Genomic DNA, 14,246 nt, shown 5'->3' on the forward strand with positions numbered 1-14,246 from the left:
GGGGCAGATCATTATAAAACACTCTGCAGAGAAAAAGTGGAATGTTAGTTATGTGCTCAAGGATTATGCTGGAGAAGGAAGATCATCCCCCCAAGTTTAATCAACTATGGGCAACTGATTATTTGACTAGTTTCCAATGTACTGTGTGGAAAATCAGACAGACAGTTTTATCATTCTGAGAGACAGCTTGCAGCAGCAAAATATAAAACAAAATGTTGAGGGCCAGTGTGGTCAAACACTTGAGTTTGACTCCCTAGACTGATCTCGAACTCCCAGACCTCCGGGTATTGAGAAGTGTAGAGAATGAACATCAGTACTAGAAGGAAGGGTGGCTGGATGGGTTTTGATGAAAGTTCCAGGCAGTTCTCTTTGATGAGATGGTAGGTTATCACAATACAGGGCCTTGAGAGTTGTGGGGAACGAAACAGTTAAAACAAACAAGGGTAGGAATCATCAGTGTTCCAGAAAGAGACAAAGAATCCCCTGAATAGAAAAAAAAACAAAACAAAAAACTAAACTGGCCACTTGTACTACATGAAATCAGTGACAGGAGCCCAAAGCAAATGGACAATTGTAAATTGATGAAGGGTGAGGTTTTCAAATTGGTATATGGAAGCCGCATGCCCAACTCCCATAGACTTTCAAAATGAGTTGGGCCCTTAACACTTTTATGCTTATTTGAAAATACTACCCTAAATAACCAAAATCAGGTGTTTCCTCCTTCATTTAAACCCTATATGAAGAGAGCTTTTCCCTCAATTAATAATAGTGATTTGGAAATTGTTGCCATCCCAAGCAATCTCAAAACTTTGTGCTCTAACTTTCTTCTGAGACAGCCTCATAAATGAAAACTTTATGCTGCAGATGTTATGTAAATACAATGACTGGAAATGCCTCAAAAAAGGTTTCTTGCCACTATAATGTTGTGGCTTTGAACTTTATGATAAATTCAGCAAATGCTGCAAAGGTCATAGGTCTCAACATGTGAAAGTTTGACACCACAGCTTTAAAAATATTTAAAAACAATATTTTAAATTATTCCATACTAACATGTATAAACCTGCTTTTCGCCAGTTCACTGCATCATAGTACAAGAGTGAAATTTCAGCTGCAGAATCACAGAAACGTACGGTTGGAAGGGACATTAAAAGATTATCTAGTCCAGCCCCCTGCACTGAGGCAGGATCACCTAAACCTAGACAATCCTTGACAGCTGTTTGTCTAAGCTGTTCTCAGAAATCTCCAATGATGGGCCAGTCTCCTTGGGAAGCCTATTCCAGAGCTTAACTACCCACAGAGTTAGGAAGTTTTTCTTAATCTCTATCCTAAATCTCCCTTGCTACAGATTAAGCCCATCACTTGTTGTCCTACCTTCAGTGGAAAACAATTGATCCAAGTCATCTTTATAATGGTCCTTAACATATTTGAAGACTTCACAAGTTCCCCCCTCAGTCTTCTTTTCTCAAGACTAAACATGCCCAGTTTTTTTAACCTTTCCTCATAGGTCAGGTTTTCTAAACCTTGTATCGTTGTTCTCTCCTCTGGACTCTCTCCCCAATGTGTTCACATCTTTCTTAAAGATGTCCTAGAACTAAACAGAGTACTCCAGCTGAGGCCTCACCAGTGCCAAGCAGGGGGGAACAATTACCTCCCATGTCTTACATACCACACTCCTGGTAATACACCCCAGAATGATATTTGCCTTTTTTGCAAATGCATCAAATTGTTGATTTATATTCAAATTGTGATCCACTATAACCCCCAGATTCTCTTCAGCAGTACTATCACCTAGCCAGTTATTCCTCATTTTGTAGTTGTGCATTTGATTTTTCCTTCCTAAGTGAAGTACTTTGCATTTGTCTTTATTGAATTTCATCTTGCTGAATTCAGACCACTTCTCTTATTTGTCAAGGTCATTTTGAATTCTAATCGTGTCCTCCAAAGTGTTTGAAACTCCTCCCAGCTTGGTACTATCTGCAGATTTTACAAGCACACTGTCCACTCCATTATCTAAATCATGAAGGAAAACATTGAACAGTGCCGCATCCAAGACTAACCCACTATGTACTGATGCCAGCAGATATGCTCCCCAGTTTGACAGCAAATCACTGATAACTACTCTAAGTATAGTCTTTCAACTAGTTGTGCACCCACTTTCCAGTAATTTCATCTAGACCACATTTCCCTAATCTGCTTATGAGAATGTCATGTGGGACTGTGTCAAAAGCCTTCCTCAAGATGTATCATGTCTATAGCTTCCCCCTCAACCACTAAGCCAGCTACCCTGTAAAAGAAGGAAATTAGGTTGCTTTGGTATAATTTGCTCTTGACAAATCCATGCAAGCTATTCCTTATAACCCTATTCTCCATCAGGTACTTATAAAATATGTAAGTTTGTTCCAATATCTTTCCAGGCAGCAAAATTAGGCCGACTGGTCTATAATTCCCTGGGCCCTCGTTGTTTCCATTTTTAAAGATAGGTAATATGGTTGTTCTTCTCCAGTCCTCTAGGACCTCACCATCCTCCATGAATTCTTGAAGATAATTACTAACAGTTCTGACATTCCTTCAGCTTGTTTCTTAAGTACTACAGGATTAATTTCCTAACCGAATACATCTAACTTATCTAAATATTTTAACCTATTATTTCTCTATTTTGGCTTGCATTCCTTCCCCCTTGTTGTTAATATTAATTGTGCTAAGAATGTGGTCATAAGTCATCTTTTTAGAGAATACTGAAGCAAAATAAGCATTAAATGCCTTAGCTTTCTTGACATCATCTATTATTAGCTCTTCTTCCCCCCTAAGTAAAGGGCCTAGACTTTTCTTTGACTTTCTCTTGCTCCTTATGTATTTATAGCTATCCTGCCTACAAATGTCACTAAAATCCTTGTTCACAATAATGTAGGCCCAATTCTGCTCTCAGAGCAATTCCTTTGCAAGTCAGTAGGAGTTTGATCCATCAAGAGCAAAATCTACTATAATGTCTGAGCCACATCACTTCTTTAACCATACTGGGCACTCCCTCAAAATTTATCAACTTTTTATCCCTACTCCCCAATATGATATCAAAGGGTAGGGAGGACAGCAATACAGAATCATCCAACAATAAACAGAAAATAAAATTGTTCTGTTGCAACCTCTTCACAATATTCATGATGCTGGTATAAACTAAGGTAACAACATTAACTGGGATGACGATAAGTGAGTAGTTACTGTACTCCATCTTCCCAAGAGGCAGCAGCTATGTCAATGAGAGAAGCCCTCCCATTGACATAGTTCTGCCTGAGACTTGACTCCAGACTTATGTCAGTATAACTACGTCGCTCAGGGGTGTGGAAAATCCACATTCCTGAGCAATGCAGTTATACAGACCAAATCCCTGGTTTAGACCACTCTATGTCAACAGGGGGGCTTCTCCCGTCGATATAGCCTCTTGGGGAAGCGGAGTACCTATGCCGGTGGGAGACGCTCTCCTGTCAGCATAGATAGCATCTTCACTAAGCATTACAGCGGCACACTGCATTGGTGCCGCTGCAGCACTGTATGTGTAGACGAGCCCTTAGAAATGTGGTAAGTCACCACACAGTTGGTGTCCATTTCCTTACAGAATCCTAATTTGCCAGACTGAGAATGATAAAATTTCAGGCACTAGGTACAAATTCATGTTGTCGTTTTCAATATAAACTTGTTACAGAAGTAGATGCCAGTTGTTTTCATTCGTTCAATTAGTGACAGCGACAGAAAACTCATTTGACAACTGGTAAATTGCAGAGAAGACTCTGGAAGCAAGTTATCTACAAGAAGCATTACTTTATGCTGTGTAACAGTAGTACAGGGAATAAATGGAGGATACCCTCTCCGCCTACCAATAGTCCCTCTCCTGCCAATTTGGTAGGCATTCATTAAATGCAAAGAATTATTCAGAATAGGAGGCGCATTCAAATTGCTAGCTTTACATTCTCCTTAAATAAAGTCTTTTGTTACAAAATACCATTATTAACCGTAACTTCAAAACAGAGAATAGCTATTCTGCTACAAAAATTCCATCGCAATCCCCTAAACACCAGTAGATCCTAAAAGCTGTAAACAGGCAGAGGGATAGCTCAGTGGTTTGAGCATTGCCCTGCTAAACCTAGGGTTGTGAGTTCAATCCTTGAGGGGGGCCATTTAGGGAACTGGGGCAAAAATTGGAGATTGGTCCTGCTTTGAGCAGGGGGTTGGACAAGATGACCTCCTGAAGTCCCTTCCAACCCTGATATTCTATGATTCATTTGTTGTGTGTTATGCTGCTTGCTCTAGGGCCCAGAAATTTGTTTGCCCCTTCCCCCTTTTTTTAAAATGTCAGGAAAGATTTTTCTCCAATGCTGAACTACTCAAAACGAACCTCTACATGATAATTTTCTCCTTTAATAAAAATAGTTGAAATAATTTATTTATTTATTTATTTGGTAACGACAGATGTGAGCAACATCTGGTCCCAGATCTTCAGAAGTGAGTTAAAAGCAATGATGTGATTTGATCTGGTTCTTACAAGTTTGAGATTTCTTCTTTTAAGGGAAAACACTGCAGGGTACAGATAAAAACAGAGTTCTAAGTTTAAAAAAAACAGTTTATTATTTTTTAAGCTACAGAAAGTCTGTATTTACAGTAAACAGGAAAACAGCACAAGCAGAACTCTTCCTCTCCCTGCCTAATGTCTAGTGCAACCAGAAGGGAGATCACCACTTCCACAGCTTTCAATCATGGCTCTGAATCAATTACTGTTCTGAAACTTGAAACTGACAGTTACCCACCCAGTTCCCAGAACATAAAGTTTTGTCAACAGCCTTTATGGTCCCTCCAACCTACTTTGATAGACATGAGGGTTATAAATATAGACATACTGGATTATGTTTGTAAATCTTTAGGATTATTTACCGTTACCCACAAATAATAAATGCACAACAAACCACTTACTAAAAAAGCCATACAGCACCTTCATAGGTGATTTTTTATTAGCCAAGAATACAGTTATTGGATATACAAAAAACTACAGTAAAAAGACAAAGGTTAAGAGCATTTTTTCCTCTTTCTAGTATAGGAGGAAAACAATTTATTGCACGGTCCAGATAAGAGGATTTCCTTACTGACAACAATGAAGACTGAGTGGTTCTCAGGAAATCCTCTGAGGCTTCTAGAGTGGAAGGCAACTTGATTCTCTTGTACTATACTGTAAAATACATCCTCAGTCACGTGGCTTTATAGTAGTCATAGAATTAAAGCACTTTAGCACAAAAAACTTAATTCATGCAACATTGCATTAGTGATCAGGCTCTCAATGCATTAGAAATACTTTATGTATAATAGGACAAAAACAACATGCTTACTCACAACAGGCATTTTCATGAAAACTAGATAAATACCAAACAAAGTAATTGGAGAACAAACACCAACATAAACTGAAATATCGGATAGAGGGATCAAACATCACAGTAGCAAGTAAAGCACCCTGCAAGAGAACCAAAGAACCCATCAGCATCGGAAGGCTTGTGGCCAAACGGGGTAGTGATGCTAAGGCAACTTCTAGAGCTTTAAAGAGCCACTGGCGAGAGAATAGCTTAGAGCAGGGATAACTGATGAATCTGGAAGGAAAGGGGGAAAGAAAACGGGAACCGATGAATTGCTGTGAAAAAGACTGGATTAATTGATGTGGGATGAGAAGCAATTTGGAGGGGAAGGGAATTTATGATGGGGGCTAGGGGAAGAGACGGATGATGGAGGGTGGGTGAATAGAACAGTGATTAAGCTTGTGGGTTGAACAGTGCATGGATGACAGAGTGGGTGTAGCTACCTGGTTTGGAACAGAAAGCTATGAAGTACAAAAGTAAGTATGGTGTAAAGAGTGTATATGAGAAAATCCTAGGGTAGGGACATGTGAGAATAAGCCCAAATCAAAACAAGGTATGTGCACGCAGTCTGACTGGACGAGAAGGAGCATGTTGCTGTTTATGGTAAAGTTGGGCTAGCTGATTTTTGAATGGGCTGACAACTTTTCTTGATAATTTTGCAAGGCAGATTTGCACTGTCAATGATTTCACTGCTGATCATTTTAAACGAATGTGCTTCTCCCACAGTCCCAATCCACTTCCCACATGTCTCTGGTAGCCAGAAAGGCCCAACTGTCCCCTAGCCAGTTGCCAAAACCTCCATCTTCTCCCAGTCAATTTAAACAAAGCTATTTATTGTCAACACAAAAGTCTGTCACAAATTGGAATGCAGAAATGCAGGAATAGAGCAAAACAAACGTCACAAGAAATATATTACTGATTTTGTTTCCAGATTTTAAATGAAACTGTTTATTTTTGACTATGCCTCGAACTACATAAAAAATTTCAGTCTACTGCAGCTGAGTGCCAAATTTAGGCCCAACTGGCCACAAACTACATGAGGCCATGCAAACAATTTAAACATAAATTACACGTGTAACTTACTGATGCCTAATCAGAGCTAAGGAGTCCTGTTCACTGAGACTTCAGCCTCATAGCTGTCCAAGGGAAAGAAAACATACACACCACCACACCACAAACGGCATGCCACCTCCTCACAGGACCATTCCTGCTAACTATAGATGGCAGAATATAGCACAAATACAGGGTCACCATCTTGCAGAATGTTCTCACTAGTGCAAGGAGAGCAAACTTTAACAACTCTTACTATGAAATATCTCAGACCAAACACCTTACATTTGGACTGAAAAGAGAAGTCTCTGGAAAATGCCTTAAATGGGGCATTTTAAATTTTAAAAAAGGTCTAGTCTAACAAACTGGAGCACCCTCCACCTTCTAGAAGAGGAGAACAACTGAGCAGGGTAAGCCTGCCAGACCTCTCCCTACAAAGGAGCTGTCATAAATATAAAGGGAAGGGTAAACCCCTTTGAAATCCCTCCTGGCCAGGGGAAAGCTCCTCTCACCTGTAAAGGGTTAAGAAGCTAAAGGTAACCTCGCTGGCACCTGACCAAAATGACCAATGAGGAGACAAGATACTTTCAAAAGCTGGGAGGAGGGAGAGAAACAAAGGGTCTGTGTCTGTCTGTAGTCGTTTTGGCCGGGGACAGAACAGGAATGGAGTCTTAGAACTTTTAGTAAGTAATCTAGCTAGGTATGTGTTAGATTATGATTTCTTTAAATGGCTGAGAAAAGAATTGTGCTGAATAGAATAACTATTTCTGTCTGTGTATCTTTTTTGTAACTTAAGGTTTTGCCTAGAGGGGTTCTCTATGTTTTTGAATCTAATTACCCTGTAAGATATCTACCATCCTGATTTTACAGGGGGGATTTCTTTATTTCTATTTACTTCTATTTTTTATTAAAAGTCTTCTTGTAAAACACTGAATGCTTTTTCATTGTTTTCAGATCCAAGGGTTTGGGTCTGTGGTCACCTATGCAAATTGGTGAGGCTTTTTACCAAACCTTGTCCAGGAAGTGGGGTGCAAGGTTTTGGGAAGTATTTTGGGGGGAAGGACGCGTCCAAACAGCTCTTCCCCAGTAACCAGTATTAGTTTGGTGGTGGTAGCGGCCAGTCCAAGGATAACGGGGGTAATATTTTGTACCTTGGGGAAGTTTTGACCTAAGCTGGCAAAGATAAGCTTAGGAGGTTTTTCATGCAGGTCCCCACATCTGTACCCTAGAGTTCAGAGTGGGGGAGGAACCGTGACAGGAGCGAGATCACAAGAATTTTGCTTTCTTTCCATCTCAATATCCTGGTAGGTGTCACACACTGAGGGTGTAGCTGGTGTGACCTTGTGGTTGGAACAAGACGCTGACCTACTAGTCAGAGCAGAATCACAGAGCAAAACCAGAGGCATGGTTCAGAGACACGCCAATGATCGGAGCCAAGAGTCAGGAACCAGAACAGAACCAACGGGCAGAACCGGAGTCCTTGGGCAGGAAACAAGCCAGTGGTCAGAGCATGAGTTCTGAAGAATGGCATACAAGAATGTTGGAAAATGAGCCTTATCGGTTGGTTTGCATCCACTTTTTTAGACTCACCTTACTGTCATGTTACAGTACATTTGGTGTGGTTTAGTTTCTCTTAATAAACTGAGCTGTTCAGAATTCCGAATTAACCGCATGCTTGCAGAATTACAAATACATTTTTAAAATCAAGTATCTGAAAATCAATTCCTCACACAAAACATTCAAGTTCCGGGTAGCGTGCTGCTTCCTCAACAGTTGATTGACATCTCTGACTACTGCATTAGGCCCTTTCACATGGTGGTCACATATAAATTCTCCCATTGAGAGACTATGATTTTAAAAGTACATATTTAACAGTATTTCTGAGAAGTAATGGGTAAGTGGAAATGCTTTACCTGCATTTAGTCTTCTCTATTGAAGTTTTTAGTAAAGTAAACATTTACCCTGTCCTAAGGGTGCTTGCATCTGTAGACCATAACAATTGTGTTTTGTGAATAAGTTACAAGCGGCTGAAAAAAGCATTATTTGGACTGCCTCTGCCCATGCAAAAAAAAAAAAAAAAAACAAAAAAAACCTATTTATGTTGTTTTGATTCACAGTTGTTAGGGAATCTAGTCAAAATGCAATTTTATGTATCAGATTAAAAGCTTGGGGCCCAATTCTAAGATGTTCATTGTGAGCAGATTCCTGAGCCTGCAAGATTGGGGGCCTTAGAAAAAAGTTGACTCTTGAGTGAGAATCCCTCACCTTCCATTTTTCCCCTCAAGAAAAATAGTTTTTAGATTCTTACTGTCTTATTGCTTTGAAATCAGCCTATAATAAAAAGTGCCATTCTGACTCTGCAGTTCTCTAGAAAGGGGAAGCCATGCATACTGAAATACACTGTTTACACACACACAATCCTAACAGAATGAATCCTTCTTTATGTCCCCAAAATAAATAGTTTCAAGTTAAAATCTCTCAACTAAAGAACAGCTTAACCTTGTCATGAAAAACAGCAGATTTTTTTTTGCTCTAGTTGTATTCCTGCCCTCACCCCACCCACTTAATTTTTTGGAAAAAAGGCCTGCTTAAGTAAACTACTTGAAATTATCCTTCTTTCTTTTCCAAGACCAAAGCTCCGCTGTCACGGCCTTGTCTACAGTGTTAAGATGGCTGCTCTCAACAACATGACAAAAGCTATTTTTTGCTGCTGAAGCCCATGCTCATCAATGGCTAGCCTGACAAATGATCATCCACAAAGATACTAATTAGCTATCACAAATGACTCTCTTCAGCGCCAACACACAGAGACAGCACTAGCTCTGTAAGGAAGACAGGAGTCTTCTCCAGCTTGTGATTTTTAGATCTATGATAACAAATACAACAGCGGTGCACAACTTCAGTTGTTCAAGGTACGAAAGAATCCGGAGAGCCACAAGCATCCAGGCAGTTAGTCATTCTCCACACATTAAGCCCCTGCTCCTTTCTCTCCCTCCCGCAACCATAAGGATGAAAATCTTAAAAGTAAGGGAATTTTAAAAATTGGGGTAATAATGAGAATCTTTTCCCGCACTTTTGGTCTTTTTCCTTTTAATTTGGAACTTCATCACTGATTCCCTTCGATCTTTGCCCTCCCACCCCTTTTTAGGCCTTTTTTGTCATCTTTCCTCCCTTCTCCCCCTCCATCTGGTGCCTTCTGGCTCCTATTTTCTGCATATTTTATGAATCTCTGCAGGAGTAGCCAACAGTAGCCCTTTAGAAAGAGAAGATCTGAGGAGAGTAGCTTAATCAGTTCCCCTGTTCAGACCTTCTAAGTGCAAAGTGCTTCTACATTTCATAAGGAGGACTGTGGCTGTATCATGCTCTGGAGAGTACCCAGCAAAGAAAACTGACTAAGATCACACAATCCCAGTCAGTTTCTCTTTGCTGACAGATCCTTATGTAAAACAGCAAGCACTTTACACAAGAGTTAGCTGCAAAGGGAACAGCTGGCTCTGTGTTTAAAGTGCTGAAGCACTGTTTCTGCTGTTGCTGCTAGCAGGCTGAGTAGCCAGGTCTTGCTGTGGATACTAAATGTTCTGCTGTCCACCACAGTAGCTCAGGGTCCTCACTTGGCAGGCACTCAGCCATCTGAGCGAGAGAGCATCTGTATTATTTAGAACTACGTCTATTCCTCCAAGGTGCCATGACTGGACCTGTATTTCTGAGCTTACCACCTTTGTTTTGAGAACTTAAGATGCTGAATCTTCCTTTGATGATATTTTAATTATGAACAAACTTCAGACCCACAAGGAAAATACATATATATTAATACACAAAATCACTACATTGTGTATTAGATAAGGTTGCTTAAGTAACATACCTAACACAAAAAGAAAAGGAGGACTTGTGGCACCTTAGAGACTAACCAATTTATTAGAGCGTAAGCTTTCGTGAGCTACAGCTCACTTGGAAGTGAGCTGTAGCTCACGAAAGCTTATGCTCTAATAAATTGGTTAGTCTCTAAGGTGCCACAAGTCCTCCTTTTCTTTTTGCGAATACAGACTAACACGGCTGTTACTCTGATACCTAACACAAAACCACAAAAGAAAGGATATTAAACATTAAGACATCTAACAATACATACATTCTAGTCCTCCCACCAGAAACAGACCTCATCCCTGGAACTGCCACCAAACACCACAGACAACACACCACTCCCAGAAGACACACCAGCCATTCCACAACCTCATTCCCCAAACTCCCCACATATGAACAGACCAGACTTCCCCTTCTATCACCCATTCTGCACAGTTCTGGAAAATTGTACTCATGTTTAGAGAAGGAGATGCTGAAAGGCTGGCATCCCTACTGGGGCTGTGTTAGAGTTGTGGTACAGTACTGTGATTTTTCTTTCTGGGAGGAGGAGGAGAAAGGATACACTATTTGATTTTTCATTTAGACTTTTCATTCCTTTGCTTTTGTGGTTTGTGCAAGGTATGTCATCTACATAATCTTGTTCCCCTAGTTTTTTTAGATTAAGGACAGATCTTCACCCAAGTGATGCTCCTTTTACAAGGAGCAGAATCTTTGCGAAAGGGTGCAGCTAGGTCAGGAGAACCACTGTCACAAAGTTCCTTTACTTCGTGAAAGTAACTGCTGCTTTGTCAAAGATAATCTCTGTTGCAATACAAATACTGCTGGACTAGGAAAACCTCTTCTCCTCCACCATATCAGCCCCAGTTTTGGATGGAGAGCACATTATTCGGGGCATGTGATAGTAGGAAAAATTATACTGCTCTCCTAAAGCGTTCAACAGTAGAGCTAGTCAAAATATTGCAGACACTAAGTTTTTTGTTTTCCTCTGCAAAAATGAAGCTTTTTCATGTTCTCCATTAGCTGATGATCACTTTGTATAAGATTTCAGTTATGACAAATAATGCTCATAAATTAAGAAAGGAGCCATTACTGTGTTAAAGATCCTTTCATGAAGGACAGGATCTGCTTCTGAGCCATCTGGGCCCTTTCACAAAGAGCTTGATATTCATCAAAATTGTGGTTGCTTTGTCACAGTTCCTATTCTTCAAAAAACCGTTGAGCTGACTCAAGAACTCTGCAGCTTAACAAAGAACAAAAATTTCCAACATTGCTAGCCATTTCTTTCACTAAGATCAGGAAACTCCTGAGCTGGATGAACAGTTTCACAAAGAAGAGGATCCTCAACACTTCACTCCTGAAGCAGCTGAACACTTTCATAGAGTTCCTAGTCTTCAACAAACCAGCAACTCCTAAACAGGCTGTCATGGCCAAGTGATGGACAGACAGACCTAGTAGTTGGAACCAGAGTCCACAGTCACAAGACAGGAGTCAGGCCGGGTCAGGAAACTGGGAGATCAGAAGCAGGAGACAAACTGGAGATCAGAACCATGAGTCAGAAACCAGAGTCAGGCCAGGGCAACATACCAGGGAGTCAGAGGCAGGAGACAAACTAGAGATCAGAACCACAAAACAGATGCCAGGAAATCAAGTCAGGGGAGCTGGAGCAGGAAGCACATAGTCTGGAAGAGGATGGAGCCCAGTTGTTCAGACAGCTTCCTATTCTTGCTGATGGCTTCAAGTAGGGCCTGCGGACCAATCAGCTGCTTCAGGACTCTGCCAATAGAACCTCAGAGGCAGAGCCTCAAACAGGGGCTAGGTTTCATGGGTCCCATGTAAAAAAAAAGTGTCGGAAGGCTCTCAGGTGGAGAGCTGGAGTGCACTCCTATAACTCCTGTGGACCCAGGCTCAAGACCTGGTCATGACACAGACTGAACAGATCTTAGGTTTCAACAAAGCAATAGCTACTACATTGAAGATCCTGGTCACTGTAAAACTGAACTGTTTCATAAAGGTCTTTGTCTTCATCAAACCAGTGGCTACTATTTTATAAAAGGATTCTGGTCATCATAAATCTTGTTCTCCATTGGCTAACCAGAATAAGGATCCAGCTATAGCAAAGAATGCTAATATTTTTGTTTGTTTGTTTCTTAACAAAGTACTTGCATGAGCTCATAGAGCTCACTGAACTCTCTCTCTAGCCATGTTTCTGACTTTCTACAGTTTGTAGTTTTCAAAGCAGAGGGATGTGAAAAATCATGAGACTCGGAAGGAGAACTTTTGGGGGGGGCCAATTTTTGGCTGACTGGAACTCAAAAACTAATTAACCAATTTTCTTGAGAAGTCATAGAAAATTCAAGCTTTACTCAGATTATGGGCTGAAAATTTGGGGCAGATACACTTTTTCATATAAATTAAAGAGGCTGAACTCCTGCTTTAAGTTCAAAAGAGAACACAACCTTCTCATAGCAGCGCTACTGTGACATCACAGTTACTATACATAGTCACACAAACGCCTATGGAATAATTACATACTTTGTTTCTTCCACTGACTTCTTGGCATAGTGACAACGAATGAATCCAAAATGCTACTTTATCAGGTAATAAGAAAAATCCAACTATAAAGCTATAGAAGTCATATTAAATTAAGAAAAGAGGACAGGAGAAAGAGGACGAGAGATTTCTTATCTGAAAATTGTCTGTTATCAGCTTCCCTTCTCATTCATCACTAATTGGTTAATGTCTCCACACACATAGAAATCGTAAGGCAGTCGTCCAATATCGTGACTGGAAGCTCCATGACTAAGCCCCACCCTCCCACCAGAAGAGTTCTTCCAGCAATGTAGTAACATTGCAGTAACCAATTACTAGCATTAAGACAACAACTTGATATAGTGTATTAATTAACCTTAAAACAATGACATGCCTATGTCTCCCATTAGAGAAAATTTTCAATTTGATGAAAGAGAAGTTGCTCACAAAGAAAATTATCAGGTAAGAAATTTCTCATTCAGTTGCAGCTTTTCTCCTCATTCATCACTAATGGGAAGTAGCAAGCAATGAATCTCAGAAGTAGGGGAGGAAAAGAAGCAGCAGAGGTTTAATTATTCTTCCAATAGGATAATAGATAGGAATGGACATCCCCCAAATAAAGGGAGACATTATGTGCAAACAAACCCAGAAACACTTTCCTACCAAAGGATGCTTCTAAAAAAAGGAATGGAAACTTACTTTACAAATCTTCATGAGATGAGGTTCATACACTTTTTCCCCAGTGTCCCTAGGGATTTCTGTGAATAGTTTCCAGCTGCCTACCATGCCAACTATTGTAGAATTTTAATGTCTTGCCTGAAGCAACTCTGAGGCCCTAATACCTTGGCATTTTGGATAGAAAGAGATGAACATAATACAACTGGTATGTATACTCCATATGCTTGAGATACCTCTTTATATCACTTATATGAGGAATGCTCATTTATGCCACATCTTTCCAAAGGAGTGACGGGGTTAGAACAAAATGATTGGCGAACTATTTCCCAGGAACTGTGGAAAGAGAAACTCATCTTGAACAGAAAGTTTTCTGAAGCTATATGAATAAAACTTTTCCTCATGAGGACAGCAGTGTGGTTCTTATACAGATAGAGGAACTAATTCCAAAATTGCTTTTCAGAGGTAATGGTGACTAGAAAGGCCAGTCAAGGGGTTGTTTAGTATATTATTCTGATTAATTTTTGCACCTGATAATACTCAAATGGAGGATCCAGTGAGCCTTCCTACAGAACACTGCTAAGGCTGGTACCCAGGTTTCTATGGTGCTTGGTTGTTGGACTCCAATCAACAATTCTGCAGGAACTCTAGTGTTGCGGAGAGCATCAAAAAATGTGACCAAATCAATGAATGAAATTTCCTAGTTGAGTTCTGTCTAGATACCAAACTGTGCTGGAAGCAAAT

At 40.3% G+C, this 14,246-nt stretch overlaps 1 protein-coding gene across 2 annotated transcripts in view; it reads right to left on the bottom strand.

Annotated features, from left to right (window-relative positions):
* The window catches only part of BRF1 (BRF1 general transcription factor IIIB subunit), a 236,285-nt gene that overhangs the window by 64,068 nt on the left and 157,971 nt on the right, over nt 1-14,246 (bottom strand). The gene's annotated exons all lie outside the window — the stretch shown is intronic.

This window comes from Lepidochelys olivacea (assembly GCF_965140295.1).
Source record: "Lepidochelys olivacea isolate rLepOli2 genome assembly, chromosome: 6".
In the NCBI taxonomy this organism is placed as follows: Eukaryota; Metazoa; Chordata; order Testudines; family Cheloniidae; genus Lepidochelys; species Lepidochelys olivacea.